This window comes from Bubalus kerabau, chromosome 15 (assembly GCF_029407905.1).
Source record: "Bubalus kerabau isolate K-KA32 ecotype Philippines breed swamp buffalo chromosome 15, PCC_UOA_SB_1v2, whole genome shotgun sequence".
Lineage (NCBI taxonomy): Eukaryota > Metazoa > Chordata > Mammalia > Artiodactyla > Bovidae > Bubalus > Bubalus kerabau.
Genome location: NC_073638.1, coordinates 7,644,021 through 7,669,057, shown reverse-complemented (window position 1 = coordinate 7,669,057; position 25,037 = coordinate 7,644,021). Strand labels below are relative to the sequence as shown.

The following is a 25,037-nucleotide window of genomic DNA, read 5'->3' as shown; positions in this document are numbered from 1 at the left end:
CTTCCCCCAGTGGCTCAGTGGTAAAGAATCCTCCTGCAATGCAGGAGAAGCAATAGATGAGGGTTCCATCTCTGAGTCAGGAAGAGCCCCTGGAGGACAGCATAGCAACCCACTCTCGCATTCTTGCTTGGAGAATCCCATGGACAGAGGAGCCTGGTGGGTTACCATCCATTTGGTCTCAGAGTCAGACGCAACTTAGCATGCATGCAAGTGTGGTTTTGTTTTTATTTATCTTTCTTGATAAATTTTGTGCCACTGGATTGATTCTCAGCCACTATCTTTTCCAGTTTTACCTTTTTCCCATTCTATCTTTTTATCTTTTCTGAAATTGGAACTGGATATCTGTTAGGCTTTATTCTATTTTTTTAGGTTGCTTACTGCATTTTCATATAGTTTTTAATCTTTTTATATCTCTGAGAAGCATTTTGAGTAATACATTTTTAAATGCATTATCCAGTTAAGTAATTTTTCTGTTAGTTATCCTACAAACAAATAAATACAACAATTATATTTTTATTTCTGGAGGATCTTTTGGTATTGTCATTTATGCCTGGTTATTTTTGATAGTGCATTATTTCTTGTTCATTTTTTTGTATTCTAGACTTTATTTCTTTAATATTAAGCATAGTCATTTTTATTCTTTATCTGAAAATTTCAATACCTAAAGTCTTAAGAGGTCTAAATTTATTTTTTGTTGTTTCTGCTGAATCAGTGAATTATTTATTCATGTATTTGATCTCACATTTCAATTGTGAGATCATAATTACAGTTCATAAGTTCCACTTGAACATGTCATAACATTCTATAAAACAGGTTTGCCATATTTTCCTTAATATGTCCACATTACTCTGTATATTTAAGAAAACTTTATAATTTCCTACCATCATGGATAATTTTGAGAGGAGAAAGCCCTTTAGTGAGTTGTTTTTTCTCAATAAAAAATTTCTGAAAACATAGTTCCAGAAATGGTGTTATTGAACCAAAATAGACACATTTTTACAGTTCACATAATGACTTTCATTGAGACTTGGGACCAATTACAATGCAGTTAGAAAAGAACAAGAATATAAATTTGACAAGATGTTCACAAAATTAGATTTTTGTGCATGTTTTTATGGTATGATTTTCTGGATCTTTTTAAAGCATTATGGTAAACTATCATGGTCCAGGGTTTATTTTCCAAGTAATTGTAGCAATATCAGTTAATTACTCTGTTATCTGATTTTATGATTCAGATATATGGGTGGTGATAGAAAATCTGTGATAAACTATGGTGGCTAAACATATATGTATTTTTGGCCTTTGCTGTAATAAAAAAAGTCTCAGTAGCTTACAGCCACATTTGTTTTTTGATCATCGTAAGTGGGGTGGTTTTTATGCAACTCAGCCTAGTTTTGCTCTGTTTGGGTACACATATATTCTCCTTCTAAGATCCAGGAAGAAGGAATTATACCTATCTAGGACATATTATTTTTGTGGCAATGATCTTCAAGAGACCAAGTGAAAATGAACAGTTTACTTTAAAGGTTCTGTTTGTGATCAATACAATATCACTTCTACTAATACTCCTTTGGTGCAGGTAAGTCATATAGCCAAGCCTGATAATGAAATGGAAAATTATAGTCTACCTATAGATATATACTCAAGTGACATGGATGTGAATAAAGATAATATTCATATGAAGTTAAAAGATAGTTGGGAATGGTCTCTAAAACTTTCTTTGCTTGCCTTGCCACTCATTCCTATGTACACGCTCTCATATAATTTAACACATTTTGTTGATATTATTTCTGCTCTATTTATTTTCTTGTGTAGACCTCAAGTCCCTTAAGGACACAAATAGTGCTTTACTTATGCTTTATATAACCCAATGCCCAGAGCACAACACAGAATATATAGTTTCTAAAATTAGATATGTTGGACTGAATAGTTTTCATATATGCTTCCCCTGGAATAACGATCCATGTTCTTTGGTCTTAGAACTAGAAAAAGGTAATACAAGCTAATTTTCCCCAAAATTACTGGACTCCCTGATGTGTTTTTTTAAGGTAAGAAAAGATTACTACTCATATTTATTTTTAAATTCATTTCAGCACTGCAGGAGAAAGAGTAGGCTTTTCATTTGTATTAGGTAACAGAATGAGGAGCATATTAACACTGCTGTCATTCAAAAGCCCCGGGCATATTAAATGTACTCTCTCAATTCAATAGAAGCTCTATGATCAAGTCAGGTTCTGATTGAGAAGAAGATAAATGTATAACAGGATAACTTCTCCACTCTCAGAAAGAGAAATTGAAAGGCTGCCTGCTGAAAAAAAGGACATTTTTTTAAGAAAGCTATCAAAAAATTATTATTCAATAGGGAACCCTAACCGTCAGGACCAGCTTGTCCACTGGACATAGAAGGAACAGTGCCTGGTGTCTATGATATTTACAATGGTCCATAAAAATAAAAAAGGTTTTCCTATCTTTTAAATTTGAAGAAAAATGAAAATAATAAGTACATGATAATAAATCTAGCTAGGAATACATTTGTCTTTATACCAATGTGGTCATAAAATATAATTTTAATATTTTTTACGGAGGAAGTGTCCACAAAGGCAAAGGGGCCCTTGGCCCACAGAAGTCATACTATGACCCTGTTTACAGTGAGTGAATTTTTTGAAGTAGGAGGAGAGGAGATAGATCATTGAGCTGAGTGGCACCCTCCAAAATTATAGGCTTGGCTCATGGCTGTGGGTAGAATGGTTTTTATCCATTCCAAAACTGTTTTGTTGTTTCTGGTAGAACTGACTTGGGCAAAATCATGAAGAAAATTATTTAGGGCCCTCCAGTTCCTTTCTCTCCCTCCTTGCCTCTCTCCACCCACCCCTTACCAAAAGATAGATTGAGACATATTACAAATCTTCAGATCAAGCAAAAAATCAATTTCAATCAGACAGCATCAAAGCGGAAGTAAAGTACTTGTCAGATAGGAGGCAGGGCAAAGACCTAGAGAAAAAGTGTAGAAGCAAAGAAATAAATTATATACTTGGCTACTGGTTAAAACCTAGTTGGACGTTTTGGCTATTTGTGATGGTTTTCCTTAGTATTTTGATTTTGTAAACTTGAGGCATTTATAGGCTTAGATTTTGGTTTGCTTACATAGGCTGCCACTGCATTAGAGTTTTTTTAATCTTTGGTCTTCTTGTTTAAGTAATTTAACAGTATACATGTTTGTTGTACTGTGCTTAGTCACTCAGCTGTGTCCAACTCTTTGCAAGCCCATTGACTGCAGCCCACCAGGCTCCTCTGTCCGTGGGGATTCTCCAGGGAAGAATACTGGAGTGGGTGGCCGTGACCTCCTCCAGGGTATCTTCCCAATCCATGGATTGAACCCAGGTCTCGCTCATTGCAGGCAGATTCTTTACCATCTTTGCTGCCAGGGAAGCCTGTATGCATGAATAAATGCACACATATACACTTATGTGTACTGCTACTCTTGCCGTTTAATAAATACTTACTTGATACTTCCTTATAATGTGTTGGGCCTTGTTATAGCTACTAGGACATATTAGTTAAGATGATAAATTTCAACAGTCTCTGCCATCTAGTTCAGTGGAACTCAAAATGTGGTCTCTGACTTGTGATTTTATTTTTTAATTAAAATTTAATGATATATTTTTATGGTTTAGCAATCAGATGATAGATTTATTAAAAAGAATGGCCATTAATTTGCAATGGTTTTAATTACAATGAAGACACTTTAAAAATCTATTTGTGTGCTACGTCCCCCACCCCCACTTCCAGTTTTGACCTGAGGATATGAGTGGGTAAGGAGTTGAAGAGAGAGAGGCTGGTGTGGTGGTGTGGCATAGAGGAGGAAGAATGGTGAGAAAGGGAAGGGAGAGAGAAAAGAAAGCATGGGAAGGAGGAGGAGAAGAGCAAAAAGGGGAAAAGAATAGAGAAATGTACAAAAGTGTATACAGATATAGAGGCAAGTGTTCAAGGAGTAAGTGGCATGGGGTCTCACTTTGTTACAAGTCTCTTTTTTTGAGGTAAATATACAGTGAAATGCACACCTTATATAGGTGTATGGATGTATAAATACTTTCTTTCTTGACATTTTCCTCTGGAAACATTCTAATAAACAGAAAATTTGAAAAATATATAGTGAATGGCCATACGCTCACCACACCAGTTATACCATCAATACTGTATGTGCCCTATAGCTTTTCTACTCATCTCTCCATTCCTCTAACCATCTTATATTTGGATACATTTTGAAATAATTGCCATCAGGAGACTTACTCCTAACACCTAGTACAACATTTGTCTGCAATTTTTTTTCTTTTGAAGTGATACTTATATCCAATTAAAAGCACAAATCTTAAGATAAGCTGAATTTTGGCGATTGCATGCACCTTTAGAGCACACGTCTATTTATATGTGGAGCGTTACCATCACCCCAGAAATGTCTCTCATGACCTTTTCTCAGTCTTCAATTCCACGCGGCAACCTCTATAGAATAGTTTCCCTGCTCTAGAACTTTATATTAGTGGAATCATACACTGTGTACATTTTCACGTAAAGCTTCTTTGACTCAGCCAATGTTTTTGAAATTCATCTATAGTATTACATACATCAATAGTTTCTTGCTTTTTAAATTGGAGAATAGTATTCCTTTGTCTGAACATACAAGGGTTTGTTTTCCATCTAATTTAGTTACAAATTTTAGTTATTATTAATAATATACCTATGGACGATACAGATCATGTCTTTTTTCTTTTTAGACACTTTTTTAAAATTATTTCTCTTTGGTAACTACTTAGGTTACAAGTCAAGGTTTACTTGTTTTAAGAATTTAACATCCTCTTCCACGGTACTGTTTTTAGGTCCTACCCATTTGAAAAGTCCAATTCTCTACATGCTCGTCAATATTTGGTGCTATTAGTCTTTTTAACTTTAACCACTCTGTGGGTGTGTTCTGATTTCTCATTGTAGTCTTAATTTTAAGCTTCCTGATGACTAATTATTTTGAGAATTTTAAATTTCTTTTTTTTTTTTTTGCCATTCATATATTTCCTTTTCTGAAGAATTTCTTCAAATTTTTGCACATGTAAAAATTGTATTATTTGTGTACTTGTTATTCAGTTGTAGTAGTTCTCTACATGTTCTGGATACCTATCTTTTGTCACCTTTATCGAATATATGCATTGTAAATATATATCCTCCCAGTCTGTGGTTTGATTTTTCACTTTCTTATAACACCTTTTGATGAGAAATTTTAAATCTTCATGAAATTTAGCAATTTTCTAGGAGGTTACTGCTTTCTGTGTTGAGGCTAAGAAATCTTTGTTTACCTCCAAGTCACAAAAATAGGCTCCTGTTTTCTTCTAAGCTTTACAGTTTTAGCATTTATGTTTGGATTGGTGATCCACCTCAAATTAATCTTTGTGTACTCGAGTTAGGAGGTCAAGATTTATCTTTTCTATTGCTATCTAGTTGTGCCCACACCATTTGTTGAAAAGACTTTTCTTTCTTCACATGATGCTTTTGTCAGTAATCCAATGATTATATAGGTGCAAGTCTACTTAGGTTCTCTGTCCAATTTCACTGATTTATTTGCTGATTTTCATGCCAGCTATCACTTTGTTTTCAGTTCTACAGTAACTCAGGTAGTGTGAGTCATCCAACTGTTTCAAAATTGCTTGAAATAATCTAGATATTTTGAACTTTCAGTGAAGTTTTAAAGTTAGCTTGTTAATTTCTGCAAAAAAAATATGCCTAGGTCTTGATTGGGATTGCATTGAATAAATGATCGACTTAGTTAGAGTTGATAATGACATTATAAAATATTGAGTCTTCCAACCTATAAACAAGTTATATGTCTCCATTTACTTAGGTCCTTTTGACTTTCCCACAGCCATTATTTGTGGTATTCAATGTAGACATGTTGCATTTATCTTGTCAAATGTGTTCCGATTGTATGTTGACATTATTATAAATATAATCATTTTATTAACTTCATTTTCAATTGTTTGATCTAATATATAAACATACAATTAACTTTTGTGCATTAACTTTTCAGCCTGTGTTCTTGCCCAAGGTAGGTATTATTTCTAATTATTTCCTTGTATGTACTTTACAAATTTTTTATGAAAACAAACAATGAAGTCATCGGTCCACAAAAAGTTGTACTAATTCTCCTTTCTAGTTTTGATGTCCTTTACTTCTTTTTGTTGCAATGATTAAAACTTTCAGAGAAATGAATGAAAGTAGTGGCTTTTGTGCATTGATTCTGCCTCAAAGGAGGTCATATTAAACATTTCACAATTAGGTATGATAATATCTGTAGGATTTTCAAGTTTCTTTGATTAATTTGAGGAATTTATTTTCTATCCTTAGTTTTTTGAGCGTTTTTATCATGAATAGTTTAAAATTGTTAAACTTTGGACATTGAGATAATTATATGGTTATCTATCTACTAATATTTTTAATTAGTTTGATGATTTTTGAATGTTAAAGCAATTCTACTTTCCTGATAACAATATATTATTCTTTCATTTATTATTGAATACTATCTGATATTTTGTTAAGGATTTTTTCCATCTATACTTATGAGAGGTATTGGTCTGCAAATTTTTTTATCTGTAACATCTTTATCATGATTTAGTGTTAGTTATGTTGGCCTCATAAAATGAACGTTAATGTTCTTCCCTCCTCTATTTAAAAAAATATTTGTATTACTTATTTCTTAAATACTGCTGCTGCTGCTTAGTCACTTCAGTTATGTCCGACTCTGTGTGACCCCATAGACAGCAGCCCACCAGGCTCCTCCATCCCTGGGATTCTCCAGGCAAGAATACTGGAGTGGGTTGCCATTTCCATCTCCATATTTCTTAAATAATAGATTTAATTTACCATAAAACAATCTGGGCCTGCAAATTTATTAGTGAGAGTGTACTTAAATTTAATTTTCTACTTTAACAGGTATAGGACTATACAGACTTAGTGTTTCAACCTTTGGTAAGTTTTATATTTAAAGGAATTTGAAACAGATGAATTTGTTGGCTAAAACTGCTAATGTTCCTTCATTTTACTTTAATTTCTAGAGAGTTTCTGCTGCTGCCTCTGAGTCACTTCAGTCATGTCCGACTCTGTGCGACCCCATAGATGGCAGCCCACCAGGATGCCCTGTCCCTGGGATTCTCCAGGCAAGAACACTGGAGTGGGTTGCCATTTCTTTCTCCAATGCATGAAAGTGAAAAGTGAAAGTGAAGTCGCTCAGTTGTGTCTGACCCTCAGCAACCCCATTGACTGCAGCCTTCCAGGCTCCTCCATCCATGGGATTTTCCAGGCAAGAGTACTGGAGTGGGGTGCCATTGCCTTCTCTGAGAGAGTTTCTAGTGATAGTCAATTTTTTATACTCAAGATTGGTAATATTTTTTTCTTATATCTCTTGACCAACCCTTCTAATCATTTGTCAATTTTATTAATTTTTTTAGAACCAATTTTTGCCTTTGTCAGTTTTCTCTTGGAGAAGGAAATGGCAACCCACTCCAGTGTTCTGGCCTGGAGAATCCCAAGGACAGGAGCCTCGTGGGCTGCTGTCTATGGGGTTCCACAGAGTTGGACACAACTGAAGTGACTTAGAAGCGGCAGCAGCAGCAGTTTTCTCCATTTTCTATATCACTGATGCCTATGCTAGTCCTACTTCCTAGTTTGCATTTAATTTGCACATATTTTCCAGCTTTTATAGGTGATAAACCAGACATTGGAGAGAGAGATATATATATATATATTTATTTATTTTATAATATAAATATATTAGCTATACTTATCCCTTTGGTTAGAACTGCTTTAATTTAATAACAAGTATTGCTGTGATATATTTTGATTATTATTTACTTTGACATTATATATGACAATCTGTTATTAAATCTACCCAGTTAATGCTTACTTTGGATATTGTATTTTTCAGTTTTATAATTTCCGCTTAGTTCTTGCATATATTTTCCATTTATATATTTAGATACATCCTTTGTTCATTCCTGTGAACATATTCCCTTCATCTCTTGAACATATGCATGACAAAGTTTTTGCTTATTCCAAAAATTTTGCCTCTTTGACTTTAGTTTCTATTATTTTTTGTTCTTGACTGTGGGTCCCCTTTCCCTGTTTCTTAACACATCTAGTAATTTTTCATTGACTTCTAGACGTTGGAAATAATACATTTTAAAGATTCTAGATTCTGTACCTTCATCTGACAATTGTTGGGTTTGCTCTAGCAGAAAATATACTTGCCTGGACTGAATCTAAATTCTATTTCCCCTTTAGTGCTTGAAAGTTCTGCTTGCTTCTGTAGGCCTTTTATTTTTTTACCTTCTTCCTGGTCATTGGGAATACAAAATCAGCTATCAGCCAAAGTGTTTGGCAAAATTTTTGCTGAGATTTTAGTGCTCCCCCATCTATAGCAACCCACTTTCTATGCTCCCACATTTAAAATCTTTCTTGAAACCTGAGATATATCTTCTTTTTTTTTTTTTTTTGCTTTTTTTTTGTTAAATTTTATTTTATTTTTAAACTTTACAAAATTGTATTAGTTTTGCCAAATATCAAAATTAATCCACCACAGAGATATATCTTCTTACTTCCCAACATGTTAAGACCACATCTTTCTGCTCAAGTTCCAGATGCTCCACACCATGAAGACTGAGTAGTACTTTTAGATGCTGCTGCTGCTAAGTCACTTCAGTCTTGTCCGACTCTGTGCGACCCCATAGACGCCAGCCCACCAGGCTCCCCTGTCCCTGGGATTCTCCAGGCAAGAACACTGGAGTGGGTTGCCATTTCCTTCTCCAATGCATGAAAGTGAAAAGGGAAAGTGAAGTCGTTCTGTCGTGCCCGACTCTTAGCCACCCCATGGACTGCAGCCTTCCAGGCTCCTCCGTCCATGGGATTTTCCAGGCAAGAGTACTGGAGTGGGGTGCCATTGCCTTCTCCGTTACACTTGACTAGCTGGATTCAAAGGCTGCTTATAAAACCTGTCTTCCATGTAACAAAGTGCCGCTCTAGCACGACCTGAGAACTACCCTGGCCACATTCCACCTCAAAACAAACTTACGGGACTTTATTCTAGTACTGACATTTTACAGTTACACCTTCCCTTGAAAAAACTAAATACTCAGTTGGAATTCTATCACCTCCACTAACTTTGTTCATAGTGATGCTTCCTAAGGCTCACTTGACTTCACACTCCAAGATGTCTGGCTCTAGGTGAGAAGGAAGGACTGAGTGAACAGTTCCAAAGCCCTTGAGCTCATGGTTCCTTGTGGGTAAATCCCACGTACCTCCATCCTGACCAGAACTTGAGGAGGGACTTCTCAATTCCCCGTGCCACACTTGGAACAGCATGAAGGATGCAGCAGACGCCAAATACTGAGTGACTAGTCCCAGGGTATCGATGACAGACATTATCAAACCAATCTCAAAGGTGGTTCCATTTGTTCTTAGGGAGGAGAAGTGGGACCCAGACAAGGACAGCAGCGCGAAGGCAAAGAGCAAGTCTGCTTCTCAATAGCAGTAGTGATCAGGCTTGAAGGAGTCATCATAGGACATGTCCAGGTAGTAGGCTCCTTCTCAGTCAGCTTGGTTAGCTTCACATTCTGCTTGCATCTAGCTTCTCGTGCAGGGTACTTGTCTGGGTGGGTCCACAGCTCAAAATGTGCCAGCACCTTCTTGGTGAAGGAGTTGCTCATCACGAAGCTGGGATGACCCACGGCTCAGCCCAGGTCAGACAGCCAGCCCTTGGCTAGCAGGATGATGCGACGCCCATTCTTCAACAAGTAGCAGTCCACCTCGGTCTTAATATTCACCTTCTCCACGGCATTTTAGTTCAGCCACTTGTCATCAATCTCCATGTCAAAGTGTCCACAAAGTGTCAAAGTTACACACACAATGACATCATCTTTCATCTCTTCAAAGGGCAGGCCAAGAGTTTTGTTAGTATAGTCTATGGTGCTAACAAAGATGCTGCACTCCGGACAGGCCTCATCCCTGGTGATCACCTCATAGCCCTCTGTGGACACCTGGAGTGTGTTGATAGTGTAGCTCTCCATGATGATGACGTGGCCCCAAACCCCCTCAGGGGCTGGGCACAGCCCTTGCCCACATTGCCATAGCCTGCTTCCACCACCATAATCATCGTCTGCAGTCCCCTTGATGCCATCTATGAGGGGCTCCTGGCAGCCAGAGAGGTTGTCAAGTTTGTTCTTGGTGATGGAGTCATTGCTGTTGATGGCAGGCACCTTCAGGACCCTGTGTGCCAGTTGTGGACCCCTGTTGTGGTCTCTTTGGAGATGCCTTGGACAGGAACTGCGGGTACTTGGTGTGAATGAGGTTGGTGAGGTGCCACTGTCGTCCAGAACCATGCTGGGCCACCCGTCCCTGAAGTACAGTGTCTGCTCTATGCACCTCAGATACTCCTCATCTCTTTCACCCTTCCAGCTGCTGCATGGTCCTGGGTGGAGAAGATAATTGTAGCTGGACCACCGCCACCTCAACACACAGGGTGACGAGAGTCTTGATGAAGACAGAGATGAAGACAGCTGTCTCCATGGTCACAGTGTCGACAGTGGGCAAACCGGACGCACTTCAGTGGCTCAGAGGCAGAGGCCATCTCTCACATATGCAAAGGGCCTGGTGTCTCATCCTCTGTGAGGTCTGGGACCTTGCATCCCCAGGTGGCCAGGTTAACGGCAGCAACCTTGTAAGAACGCTTGTCCAACTTGCTGGAGGTGTTTCCTCACAGAGTGATGCACCCAGGCCTCAGGCTGGGAAGAGGCGGAGGCTGGGCAGCTCTGGGCAGGGCAAGACATTTAATTCAGAACAAAGATTAAAGGAAACAAAGCCTCCTAGCTGCCAGTCAAGTACCATTTCATGAACTTAATCTCTGCTTTTCTAAACATTGGCTTCTTTATCATTCTTCTACATGTCAGTTGCTATCTGTGCTCAAAGCTACAAGCCTTTTCTCATATTTTCTGACCTTTAATTACCCTATTAGTATTTTCTATTGTTATGAACTTTATTTCCATATTTCCAGACTTTGTCCAGTCTAAACTGTCTTTCCAATCATTTGAAGAAACCAGGCATCTTAAATCTATATTAAGTAGGGCTCAGAGAGATAACAGAGAAGGCAATGGCACCCCACTCCAGTACTCTTGCCTGGAAGATCCCATGGACGGAGGAGCCTGGTAGGCTGCAGTCCATGGGGTCGCTGAGGGCCCAACACGACTGAGCAACTTCACTTTCACTTTTCACTTTCTTGCATTGGAGAAGGAGATGGCAACCCACTCCAGTGTTCTTGCCTGGAGAATCCCAGGGACTGAGGAGCCTGGTGGGCTGTCATCTATGGGGTCTCACAGAGTCAGACACGACTGAAGTGACTTAGCAGCAGCAGCAGCAGGGAGATAAGTATCATGGGTTATTTAGTTCAGCTGTTCTAACTCATCAAGTGTGAATGGCTTTATTTCTTATAAATTTTCTAAATAATTTTTTGAAATCCTTAGTTATACTTCATGTAATTTTTTTTTTATTGTTAAGTTATAACAGGTGTAATTAACCATTTATGCTCTCTGACTATATTTATTTTTTTATTTTTATTTTTTTAATTTTATTTTATTTTTAAACTTTACATAATTGTATTAGTTTTGCCAAATATCAAAATGAATCCACCACAGGTATACATGTGTTCCCCATCCTGAACCCTCCTCCTTCCTCCCTCCCCATTCCATCCCTCTGGGTCGTCCCAGTGCACCAGCCCCAAACATCCAGTATCGTGCATTGAACCTGGACTGGCAACTCGTTTCATACATATTTTACATGCTTCATGTAATTTTAAAAGGATTAGTCGTGGATAATCTCCTGTACTTAGTTTTCTCATTTGTTGTTATTTTTAATCAATCCTTTCTCAAAAATCATTTATTTAGTCAAATTTATAAATATTTAGTCTTCAAGGAAAAATGTCAGTAACACACATTCTATTGGTGTTTTGGCTACATTTATAGAACTAGAGTGAAAGGAAATTCTGATGCTTCTTTTTTGGGGTCAAATCTCTGTATTTTATTTTAATTAAACAATTATTTTATTCCCTCTATTAGTTTAAACATTTCACTATGTACCATATGGCAAATACCTTACTACTCAGAGTATATAAAGATGCATAACACAGTCTCAGTTCTTAAGAAGAAAAATGCATGAATAGGACTATATACCATGAATAAATATATATGTTGGTTGGTTGACTCACTGTTTATATCTGTTTCCTCATCTACTTATTATAGTTCCCCTTCCACTTTAAGAGTGTTCTTGTGTGGGCGATAGAGTCACTATTATATTTAACTTAAACAATCCTAATTTCTAAGGATATCTGACTATACAAACTTCTAACAATGTAAATGAAGTGGTCAAAATATCTACCTGTAGTATTTGAGTTCATCAGTTGAATTATGAATTCGTATTTTAGATTTTCTTATTTATTTATTTATGACCACTCCTCCAGCTTGTGGGATCTTAGTTCCCTGACCAGAGATCAAAACCACACCCCCTGCAGTGGAGGTGCAGAGTGTTACCTACTGACCACCAGGGAAGTTCCTAGATTTTCTTATACATACTGTACTAATTTAGATTTTATCCATTTTCACACTTTATAGTCAAATTTTATTTAAACTATCCACTGCATACTTAACATTTATGCTTTTATCTTCAGATTTTCTTCAGTCATCTAACAAAATTTTTCAAAATGTACAGATAAATTATTTGAGATATATTATTTGGGGGGAATTTATGCATGAGGCAGAAACATTTTTTTCATTTATTTGTTTTTTAATTAAAGGATAATTGCAACACATACATTTCTCCAAAGAAGACATACAGATAGCTAGCAAACACACAAAAAGATGCTCAACATCACTCATTATCAGAGAAATGCAAATCAAAACCACAATGAGGCACCATCTCATGCCAGTCAGAATTGCTGCCATCAAAAAGTCTATAAATAATAAATGCTGGAGGGGGTGTGGAGAAAAGGGAACCCTCTTACACTGTTGGTGGGAATGCAAACTAGTACAGCCACTATGGAGAACAGTGTGGAGGTTACTTAAAAAACTGGAAATATAACTGCCATATGACCCAGCAATCCCACTGCTGGACATACACACCGAGGAAACCAGAATTGAAAGAGGTATGTGTACCCCAATGTTCATCGCAGCACTGTTTACAATAGTTAGAACATGGAAGCAACCTAGATGTCCACCGGCAGACAAATGGATAAGAAAGCTGTGGTACATATACACAATGGAATATTACTCAGCTATTAAAAAGAATACATTTTAATCAGTTCTAATGAGCTGGATGAAACTGGAGCCTATTATACAGAGTGAAGTAAGTCAGAAAGAAAAATACCAACACAGTATATTAACACATATATATGGAATTTAGAAAGATGGTAATGATGACCCTATATGCAAGACAGCAAAAGAGACACAGATGTAAAGAACAGACTTTTGGACTCCATGGGAGAAGGTGAGGGTGGGATGATTTTAGAGAATAGCATTGAAACATGTATATTACCATATGTGAAACAGATCACCAGCCTAGATTCAATGCATGAGACAGGGCGCTCAGGACTGGTGCACTGGGATGACCCTGAGGGATGGGATGGGGAAGGAGGAGGGAGGGGGGTTCAGGATGGGAAACACATGTACACCCATGGCAGATTCATGTCAGTGTATGGCAAAAACCACTACAATATTGTAAGGTAATTAGCCTTCAATTAAAATAAATAATTTTTTTAAAAAAGGATAATTGCATTATAGAATTTTGTTGTTTTCTGTCAAGCATCAACATGAATCAGCCATCAGTTCACTTCAGTTCAGTTGCTCAGTCGTGTCCAACTGTTTGCGACCCCATGAATCGCAGCACACGAGGCCTCCCTGTCCATCACCAACTCCCAGAGTTCACCCAGACTCACATCCATTGAGTCAGTGATGCCATTCAGCCATCTCATCCTCTGTCGTCTCCTTTTCCTCCTGCCCTCAATCCCTCCCAGCATCAGAGACTTTTCCAATGAGTCAATTCTTCGCATGAGGTGGCCAAAGTACTGGAGTTTCAGCTTCAGCATCATTCCTTCCAAAGAAATCCCAGGGCTGATCTCCTTCAGAATGGACTGGTTGGATCTCCTTGCAGTCCAAGGGATTCTCAAGAGTCTTCTCCAACACCACAGTTCAAAAGCATCAATTCTTCGGCGCTCATCTCCTCCCTCTTGAACCTCCCTCCCATCTCCCTCTCCCTCCCCCTCCCAGCCCTCTAGATTGTTACAGAGCCCCTGTTTGAGTTCCCTGAGTCATACAGCAATTCCCATTGGCTATCTATTTTACATATGGTAACATAAGCTTCCATGTTACTCTCTATATACATCTCACTCTCTCTTCCTCTCTCCCCCGTGTCCATAACTCTGTTCTCTATGTCTGCTTCTTCATTGTATATTCTTGCCTACTTTGCTGTAGATTAATTAATCACTGGGGTGTGATTTTATTTCTGGGGTTTCTATCCTGCTCTGTTAATCTATATTTCAGTTTTTGTGCCGGTAGTATACTATTTTGATTAATTTAGCTTTGTAGTACAGTCTGGGAGAGGGCAATGGCAACCCACTTCAGTACTTTTGCCTGGAAACTCCCATGGACAGAGGAGCCTGGTAGGCTACAGTCCATGGGGTCGCGAAGAGTCAGACACGACTGAGCAACTTCACTTTCACTTTTCACTTTCATGCATTGGAGAAGGAAATGGCAACCCACTCCAGTGTTCTTGCCTGGAGAATCCTAAGGACGGAGGAGCCTGGTAGGCTGCCGTCAATGGGGTCGCACAGAGTCGAACACGACTGAAGCGACTTAGCAGCCGCAGCAGCAGCAGCAGCAGCAGCAGCAGTACAGTCTGAAGTCAGGGAGTCTGATTCCTTCAGCTCCATTTTTCTTTCTCGGAATTGCTTTGGCTATTAGTAGCCTTTTGTTTTTCCATATAAATTTTAGAGACTTCTGTTCTAGTTCTGTGAAAAATGTCATTGATAATAATAAATATTGCATTGAATCTGTAGATTACCTTAGACAGTATAGACATTTTGATAATGTTGATTCTTCCAATCTAAGAACATGGTATATCCTTCCATCTCTTTGTGTCATCTTCAATTTCTTTCATTGGTATCTTAGGGTTTTCAGAGGAAAGGGTTTTATGTTATGTAAATTTATTCCTAGTTTTTGAAAATTTTATTCTTTTTGATGCAATAGTAAATAGAATTGTTTCCTTAATATCTCTTTCTGATCTTCACTGTTCGTGTATAATAATGCAAGCGTATACAAAAAGAGATTTATTTGCATTAATTTCAATCCTGCAGCTGTACTGAACTGAATGATCAGCTCCAGTAGTTTTCTGGTGGAATCTTTAGGATTTTCTATGTATAGTATCATGTTATCTGCTAACAGTGACAGTTTACTCTTCTTTTCCATTTTACATTCATTTATTTCCTTTTTTCTCTGTTGATTGCTCAGTTTGGTCTCAGTCATATCTGACTCTTTGAGATCCCATGGACTGCAGCATGCCAGGCTTCCCAGTCCATCACCAACTTCCGGACCTTGCTCAAACTCATGTCCACTGAGTTGGTGATGCCTTCCAATCATCTCATCCCCTGTTGCCCTCTTCTCCTCCTGCCTTCAATGTTTCCCAGCATCAGGGTCTATTCCAATAAGTCAGTTCTTCACAATAGGTGGCCAAAGTATTGGAGTTTCAGCTTCAGCATTAGTCCTTCCAATGAATATTCAGGACTGATTTCCTTTAGGATTGATTGGTTTGATTTCCTTGAAGTCCAAGGGACTCTAAAGAGTCTTCTCTAACACCAAAGTTCAAAAGCATCATTTCTTCAGCACTCAGCTTTCTTTATGGTCCAGCTCTCACATCCGTACATGACTACTGGAAAAACCATAGCTTTGACTAGATGGACCTTTGTTGGCAAAGTACTGTTTCTGCTTTTTAATCTGCTGTTTAGGTTGGTCATAGCTTTTATTCCAAGGGAGAAAGTGTCTTTTAATTTCATGGCTGCAGTCACCATCTTCTCTTCTATTCTCAGCTATTTGTATGGCCTCCTCAGACAACCAGTTTGCCTTTTTGCCTTTCTCTTTCTTGAGAATGGTCTTGATCCCTGCCTCCTGTACACTATCATGAACCTCCTTCCATAGTTATTCAGGCACTCTGTCTATCAGATCTAATCCCTTGAACCTATTTGTCACTTCCACTGTATAATCATAAGGGATTTAATTTAGGTCATACCTGAATGGTCTAGTGGTTTTCCCTACTTTCCTCAATTTAAGTCTGAATTCTGCAATAAGGAGTTTGTGATCTAAGCCATAGTCAGCTCCCGGTCTTGTTCTTGCTGACTCTATAGAGTTTCTCCATCTTTTGCTGCAAAGAATATAATCAATCTAATTTTGGTATTGATTATCTGGTGAGGTCCATGTATAGAGTTGTCTGTTGTGTTGTTGGAAGAGGGTGTTTGCTATGACCAGTGCATTCTCTTGGCAAAACTCTGTTAGCCTTTTCCCTGCTTCATTTTCTACTCCAAGGCCAAACTTGCCTGTTACTCCAGGTATCTCTTGACTTCCTACTTCTGCATTCTTGTCCCCTATGATGAAAAGGATATCTTTTTTTTTTTTTTTTTTTTTTTTTGGTGTTAGTTCTAAAAGGTCTTGTAGGTTATCAGAGAACTTTTCAACTTCGGCTTCTTGGCATTAGTGGTTGGAGCATAGACTTGGATTACTGTGATATTGAATGGTTTGCCTTGGAAATGAACAGAGATCATTCTGTAATTTTTGAAATTGCACCCAAGTACTGCATTTTGGACTCTTGTTGACTATGATGGCTAATCCATTTCTTCTAAGGGATTCTGCCCACAGTAGTAGATATAATGGTTATCTGAATTAAATTCGCCCCTCCAGTCAATGTTAATTCACTGATTCCTAAAATGTTGATGTTCACTCTTGTCATCTCCTGTTTGACCACTTCCAATTTATCGGTCTTTACAACATCAAACTTTGCTTCCATCACCAGTCCCATCCACAACTGGACATTTCACTTTGGCTCCTTCTCTTCATTCTTTCTGGAGTTACATATACACTCTTCTCCAGTAGCATACTGGACACCTACAAACCTGGGGAGTTCATCTTGCAGTGTACTATTTTTTTGCCTTTTCATACTGTTCATGGAGTTCTCAAGGCAAGAATTCTGAAGTGGTTTGCAATTCCCTTCTCCAGTGGACCACATTTTGTCAGAACTCCCCACAATGACCCCTCCATCATGGGTAGCCCTACATGCCATGGCTCATAGTTTCATTGAGTTAGACAAGGCTGTGGTCCATGTGATCATTTTGGTTAGTTTTCTGTGATTGTGGTTTTCTTTCTGTTTGCCTACTGATGAATAAGGATAAGAGGCTTGTGGAAACTTCCTGATATGAGTGACAGATTGCTATGGCTAGGACTATCAAAACTATGTTGAATGAAAATGGTGGAGAAAAGGGAACCCTCTTACACTGTTGGTGGGAATGCAAACTAGTACAGCCACTATGGAGAACAGTGTGGAGATTCCTTAAAAAACTGGAAATAGAACTGCCTTATGATCCAGCAATCCCACTGCTGGGCATACACACTGAGGAAACCAGAAGGGAAAGAGACACGTGTACCCCAATGTTCATCGCAGCACTGTTTATAATAGCCAGGACATGGAAGCAACCTAGATGTCCATCAGCAGATGAATGGATAAGAAAGCTATGGTACATATACACAATGGAGTATTATTCAGCCATTAAAAAGAATACATTTGAATCAGTTCTAATGAGGTGGATGAAACTGGAGCCTATTATACAGAGTGAAGTAAGCCAGAAGGAAAAACACCAATACAGTATACTAACGCATATATATGGAATTTAGAAAGATGGTAACAATAACCCTGTGTACGAGACAGCAAAAGAGACACTGATGTATAGAACAGTCTTATGGACTCTGTGGGAGAGGGAGAGGGTGGGAAGATTGGGGAGAATGGCATTGAAACATGTAAAATATCATGTATGAAATGAGTTGCCAGTCCAGGTTCGATGCACGATACTGGATGCTTGGGGCTGGTGCACTGGGACGACCCAGAGGGATGGAATGGGGAGGGAGGAGGGAGGAGGGTTCAGGATGGGGAACACATGTATACCTGTGGCGGATTAATTTTGATATTTGGCAAATCTAATACAGTTATGTAAAGTTTAAAAATAAAATAAAATTAAAAAAAAATAAAATAAAAAAAAAAAAAAAAAAAGAAAATGGTGACAATGGACATCCTTTCCTTATTTCTGATCATACAGGGCAAGCTTTTTTTTTTTTTTTTACAGCAAACTTCATATATATATTTTTTATAACTTTTTGACCTTGTGTGTTTTTTTTTCTTCTTCTTCTTTTCTTTAACATTGTATTTTTGAAATTCCAAACTCTACTCTAGATTTTTAATTTTAGCTTTTTGGTATTTGTTATCAATTTTGTACCTATAGTTTTTTTTTATAATTTCTGTGACTTTTTTTTCTTTTTCTGTTTCTCTTCTTCTTTTATATAACATTGTATATCTGAAATTCCAAACTCTACTCTAGATTTTTAACTTTTGCTTTTTGGTATTAGTCATCAATTTTGTACCTATATTCTCTTTATAATTTTCACGACCTAAACTTCCATTTTAGAACTGTTTTTGCTTTTCCAAAGGTTTTGGACTGTTACTTATTCATTGTTATTTTTCTCTAGATATTTTTTTAAATTTCCTTTTGATTTCTTCAGTGATCCATTGGTTATTTAGTAGCATCCATTTAGTTTGTGTGTGTGTTTTTATAGCTTTATTCTAGGCAATGAGTTAAAATAAGCTATGCTTCTGAATTCTATTTATAACTCTGACCTTACAAGAATATAATTGTATTTAGCATTTATCTGCAGGCAAAAGAAAAATTTATTTATAGAACAAATTTTATAATTGCTGTTTTAAGGTAGAAAAATTGTCATTTTTTACTTGATATTTCACCCCTTTGGGAATTCAGTTGTTATGAGAAAATGAAATGAATACATATAAATTTTAAGCCATATGTCCTTATTGACAATGAAGCAATTTTTCAATAATCTCTCAAAACTGACTAACCACAAAAAGGTAAATGTTAGGTTGTGGAAGAAAATTCAAATGACTGAATGTAGACAAATGGCAGATTAGAAGTATTAGTGGGGAAACAGCTAGGTGTCACTAAAGGAAGAATGTCCTTGTTCCAAAGAGGAGAGAGACAGTGACTGTTAATTTACCTGGATTAGTGGCAGTGAAGTAAAAGGTTGATGCAGATGTGATGAGGAGGGGGTGGGGAATTTTTTCCTCCAAAGCAGTTGACAAAGTTAGCAATTCAATGTCTAGCAGACTACACACTCAAATATTATATATGCTGTTACTGTTGATAATAATGATAGATATCTCTTGTGGGTCAATCAACAGGCAGACACTTATACATATTGTGGGAAAAAAAAAAACCCTTATAGATTTTGAATATTCAGTAAACAGTGAAATGTGGGGGAAAAGAGAAAAAGGAAAGGGAGTGGAAGGGAAGGAGGACTTATTATTTATTTAATGCCTGCTCTTTCAGGGTTTGTCAGAGTTAATTACGTATGAAGGTTCACTGAATCTTCTTAACAGAAGCTGATATTATCACTTCATACTGATAAGAAAGTTGAAGTTCTGAAGTGTTAAAAATATGCACATTTATTCAACATACATTGCACACCAAGAATGTACCATTATTGTGCTCATTTCTGAGGATATAAAGATGGAAACAATCAAATGTGATTCCTTCTTTTAAGAAAATTACTGTCTAAATGTATGACAACTGTAACTATGTGATTCATCCAATGTTACACAATTCATGTATAGAAAGGGATCTGGATGCTGGTTTTTCTAAGTGTATCACCAGTGCTCTTGGTACCACCATATCAGGAGCAAGCAAGTTGCCGCTTCTCCCCCTTACATTGTTTCTCAACATCCAGATTCAGGATATGGGTGTGTCCAACAGTACATTTCTCTGTATTTTCTGAGCTGAATTTTGTAGGTTTTGATTTGGCATACATCAAAGTACTAAATAAAATAGAAGAATTTGTTTAGAAATCTATGATAACAAATAACTACATGAGTCAAAAATTGTATCTGAAATATATTTGAGATAATGACTTACAAATTACTTTTGTCTATCTGAATTTTCCCTTTCATTTCCCCTAAATTTAAGTTTGTTACTGGTCTGCATTCATTGATTTAAGAAAGATATGTGTCAGGGAAAAAATAGAAAAACCTGTAAGCTTTTGAGGCTTTTCTTTCTCTAATGAACAAAGAGAGGCCAATGTTTAGTCAAAATATTTTGGGAGAAGAATGTTGTTTCCCAGCATAACCCTGTTTGTTGACTAGAATGAGACCCTCTTGGGCTAGAAGATGTTGGGGAGACATTGGAGCCTGCTGAGGGTTCATGCTCTACCTGCCTTTGTAGAAGCATTGCTGAGAGAATATCCCCCAAAAGAAAATTTTTGCAACATCCCCCCAAATTTCTATTCCCTAAATACAGCAGTGAAGTAATGGAGACTGAAGAGCCTTATGGATTAGAACAACAAAACCTATGCCAATAGGTATAAGTTCTGGCAGGTAGAGTGGCTGCCTGCTTCAGAAGGAGCCTTCTTCTTCTGGAACCAAAGGGCTCTGCTTGTTCCCAAAGTCAGATGTTGCTCTGTTTTAGTTGCATCAGATTTTACCATGCAACAATTGCATTGATGCCAAGGTGGCGCTAATGGGAAAGAACCCGCCTGCCAATGCGGCAGATGTAACAGACATGGATGGGTTCGATCCCTGGGTTGGGGAGATGCCCTGGAGAAGGGCACAACAAACCACTCTGGTATTCTTGCCTGGAGAATACGATGGACAGAGGATCCTGGCGGGCTATGGTCCATAGGGTCGCAAAGAGTCAGATACAACTGAAGTGACTTAGCGTACATGCATACATACACCCATTCTATTCTTTAGTCTTTCTCCTCCCGACTGTACTTTCCATATCAAGCCTTCACTCTCCCCATTTACACACACACACACACACACACACAAATTATCTGACAGAGAGCAGGGCAGTGGTAGAGATATTCATAGGGAAGTACCCCCTTAGGTATATAGGTTTGCTTTAAATAGTAAATAAGGGAAAGGTACATTTTGTAAGAAGCTTGTGTTTTCTTTTCATATCGATTTATATTAGTGGATCTCACAGGTAAAGGTTTCAAGATTTCATTATTGGTTTGAAAATTCTTCATTATGTTGAAATTTTAGGGGAACAAAATACTCTGGGTTTTGATCAATGACCCATAACTCTGGGTCATGGGGCTATATTGATTCTTTCTATTTTGTACTTAAGACTTTTCTCTGTGTTTTTATAAGCAAGCAGCTTTAAACTTTATGATCTAAAAATGTCTTAAGTAAGAAGAAACTGAATCTTCTCAGCCAACTAGCTCTTGAAACACTATCTCTGTAATATAGGAAAGAACAAGGATCTCTGCTCTTCCTGCTGTAATACCCCTCTGGAGTTCTGAACCATGTATACTCCACGTATATGTTCACTGATTGATTTCATGAGACTTTTTCTCAAGAGAATTGCTCCCATCCTGAGTTGTTCTGTATTAGTAGTTGGCATTTTCCAGAGGTTTAAAGCATATCCCTATTTGAAATCAGTTTTTCCAATATTTCTTTTTGCTTGTTCTTCTCATGTTGCCTAATTCCAACTCACGATACAAAAATTTTTTAAAGCTACTAATCTCGCCTCTTAATATGGACTGGCTCATCACATAAGGATGTTTAGTTAAAAATATTGTAACATTCTTATGATATGTACTAAAAATTATAAATGTGCAAAATATTTCTCATTTTGTCTTTTGCAAACAACTTCACATAAGATAGCAGTGATGGATCACATAGCCAATAATGTAATTTCATAAAGATTTTATCCTTTTCACAGAAGCAGTTTGTTAAATGACTAATGAAATTTGGCTTAAAAATCTATGCTTTAGGGGAGGGAGGAGGGAGGAGGGTTCAGGATGGGGAACACATGTATACCTGTGGCGGATTCATTTCGATGTTTGGCAAAACCAATACAATATTGTAAAGTTTAAAAATAAAATAAAATTTAAAAAAAAAAAGAACAAAAAATCTATGCTTTATCAGAATGTTCTAGTAAATAAATTCACAAATCAGGAAATATCTGTTGTTTGACCATATGTCTCAGTTTGCAGTTTGGAAGAAATTACCACCATAAGCCACCTCAGCGTTGAGTCCTACTAGGCCTGCCTCCCACTTTTTCTTCTTATAATTTCTAAAATCCAGTCATTGACAGGACCCTGAAGCACCATTTTTCTCTTTTACTTTCCTTATTATTCCATCTTTTTGAAACACTCTCCTCTCCTCTCCTCTTTTGCCCGTTGAATAAATTTCAAGACAGTTCTTTCCATTACTCTCTCACAAAATTTCTTTACCATCCTCTCCATCAAAACAACCAAATTTTTCTAATTTTCATATATGCCCAACCAAGTTTTTCTATAAATTAATCCCTGAGTCAAAAAAATATCATTTTGTATGTAAGTCCTTAGAAAAATCTTTCATTGTTGCATAGCACTCAGATTTTATTTTAAATGACAAAGTATTTTTTGGCAAGAACACACAAGTCTGAAATAACTCAAGTGATGCTAATTTGGAGTGTTTATATGTCAGGTGACTGAGAGAAAAAAGAAGAGAAAGAAACAACTCTGAATTACTAATAATTCCTGAGGAGTGATACTTTGCAAGTACAAATATTGAAAGTTTCAAAATTCTTCAATTTTCTTTCTTTCTTTCTTTTTTTTTTTTTTTGCCATACAGCACAGCTCATAGGATCTTAGTTCCCTGACCAGGGATCCAATTTGAGTCCTAGGCAGTGGAAGTATGGAATCCTAACCACATGACAAACCTATAACCAATATCATACTCAATGGTGAAAACCTGAAGGCATTCCCTCTAAGATCAGGAACCAAGACAAGGATGACTGTGGTCACCACTTCTTTTCAACATAGTTTGGGAAGTCCTAGACACAGCAATCGGAGGAGAAAAACAAATGAAAGGAATCGAAATTGGAAAAGGAAGTAAAATTGTCATTGTTTAAAGATGATAAGATACTATACATAGAAAATCCTCAAGATACCACCAGAAAACTATTAGAGCTCATCAATGAATCTAGTAAAGTTTCAGGATACAAAGTCAACATACAGAAATATGTTGCAATTCTATACACTAATAACAAACTATCAGAAAGATAAATTAATGAAAATCCCATTTATCATCATATCAAAAAGAATAAAACATCTAGGAATGAACCAACTTGAGGAGACAAAAGACCTCTACACTGAAAACTATGAGACACTAACAAATGAAATTAAAGATGACACAAACAGATGGAAGGATATATCATGCTGTTGGGTGGGAAGAATCCCATACTTCGATAAAAAAGAAAATAAAAACCTTAAATTTATCCTTTTAAAAAATTACCTTTTAATACCACTAGAACAGCTGGTTGTGAAAGTTGCTCAGTCATGTCCGATTCTTTGCGACCCCATGGACTTGGTCCATGGAATTCTCTAGGTCAGAATACTGGAGTGGGTAGCCTTTCCCTTCTCCAGGGGATCTTCCAAACCCAGGGATCAAAGCCAGGTCTACCCACATTGCAGGCAGATTCTTTATCAGCTGAGCCATCAGGGAAGCCCAGAATACTGGAGTGGTTAACCTGTCCCTTCTCCAGCAGATCTTCCTGACCCAGGAATTGAACTGGGGTCTCCTGCATTGCAGGGAGATTTTTTACCAGCTGAGCTACCAGGGCAGCCCAATATGATGTCATCTGTAAACAGTGACAGTTTTACTTCTTCCTTTCCAAGTTGGATGTCTTTTATGTATTTTTATTCTCTGATGTAGCTAGGACTTCCAATACTATCCTGAATAAAAGTGACAAGAGTGGGAATCTTTGTTTTGCTCCTGATTTTAGAGGAAATGCTTCCAATGTTTTAGCACTGAATATCATGTTAGCTGGTATAGGTCTGGTCCTGTATGGTCCATAAAATGTTGATGTACGTTCCCTCTATATTTATTTTATTGAGACTTTTTATAATAAATGGATGTTGAAATTTGTCAAAAACTTTTTCTGCATCTATTGCACTGATCATGATTTTTTATTCTTCAGTGTGTTAATGTAATGCGTCACATTAATTGATTTGCAGATATTGGACCGTTCTTGAATTCCTGGGATAAATCCCATTTGATCATGATGTTTGATCCTTTTAATATGCTATTGAACTGGATTGCTAATATTATACTGAAGGTTTTTCATCCATGTGTGTCAGTGATTTTGTTGTTGTTCAGATGCTAAGTCATGGCTGACTCCTTGCAGCCCCATGTACTGCAGCACCCCAGGCTTCCCTGTCCTTCACTATCTCCCTGAGTTTGATCAAATTCATGTCCATTGACTCAATGATACTCTTTAACTATTTCATTCTTTGTCACCCCCTTCTTCTTTTTTTATTTTATTTTATTTTTAAACTTTAAAAAATTGTATTAGTTTGGCCAAATATCAAAATGAATCTGCCACAGGTATACATGTGTTCCCCATCCTGAACACTCCTCCCTCCTCCCTCCCCATATCATCCCTCTGGGTCATCCCAGTGCACTAGCCCCAAGCATCCAGTATCGTGCATTGAACCTGGACTGGCAACTCGTTTCATACATGATACTTTACATGTTTCAATGCCATTCTCCCAAATCATCCCACACTCTCCCTCTCCCACAGAGTCCATAAGACTGTTCTATACATCAGTGTCTCTTTTGCTGTCTCGTATACAGGGTTATTGTTACCATCTTTC

General features: G+C 37.5%; 1 pseudogene; it reads right to left on the bottom strand.

Moving 5' to 3' along the window:
• Positions 1-9,555: 9,555 nt before the first annotated feature.
• The window catches only part of LOC129628702 (adenosylhomocysteinase-like), a 37,786-nt pseudogene continuing 22,304 nt past the window's right edge, over positions 9,556-25,037 (bottom strand).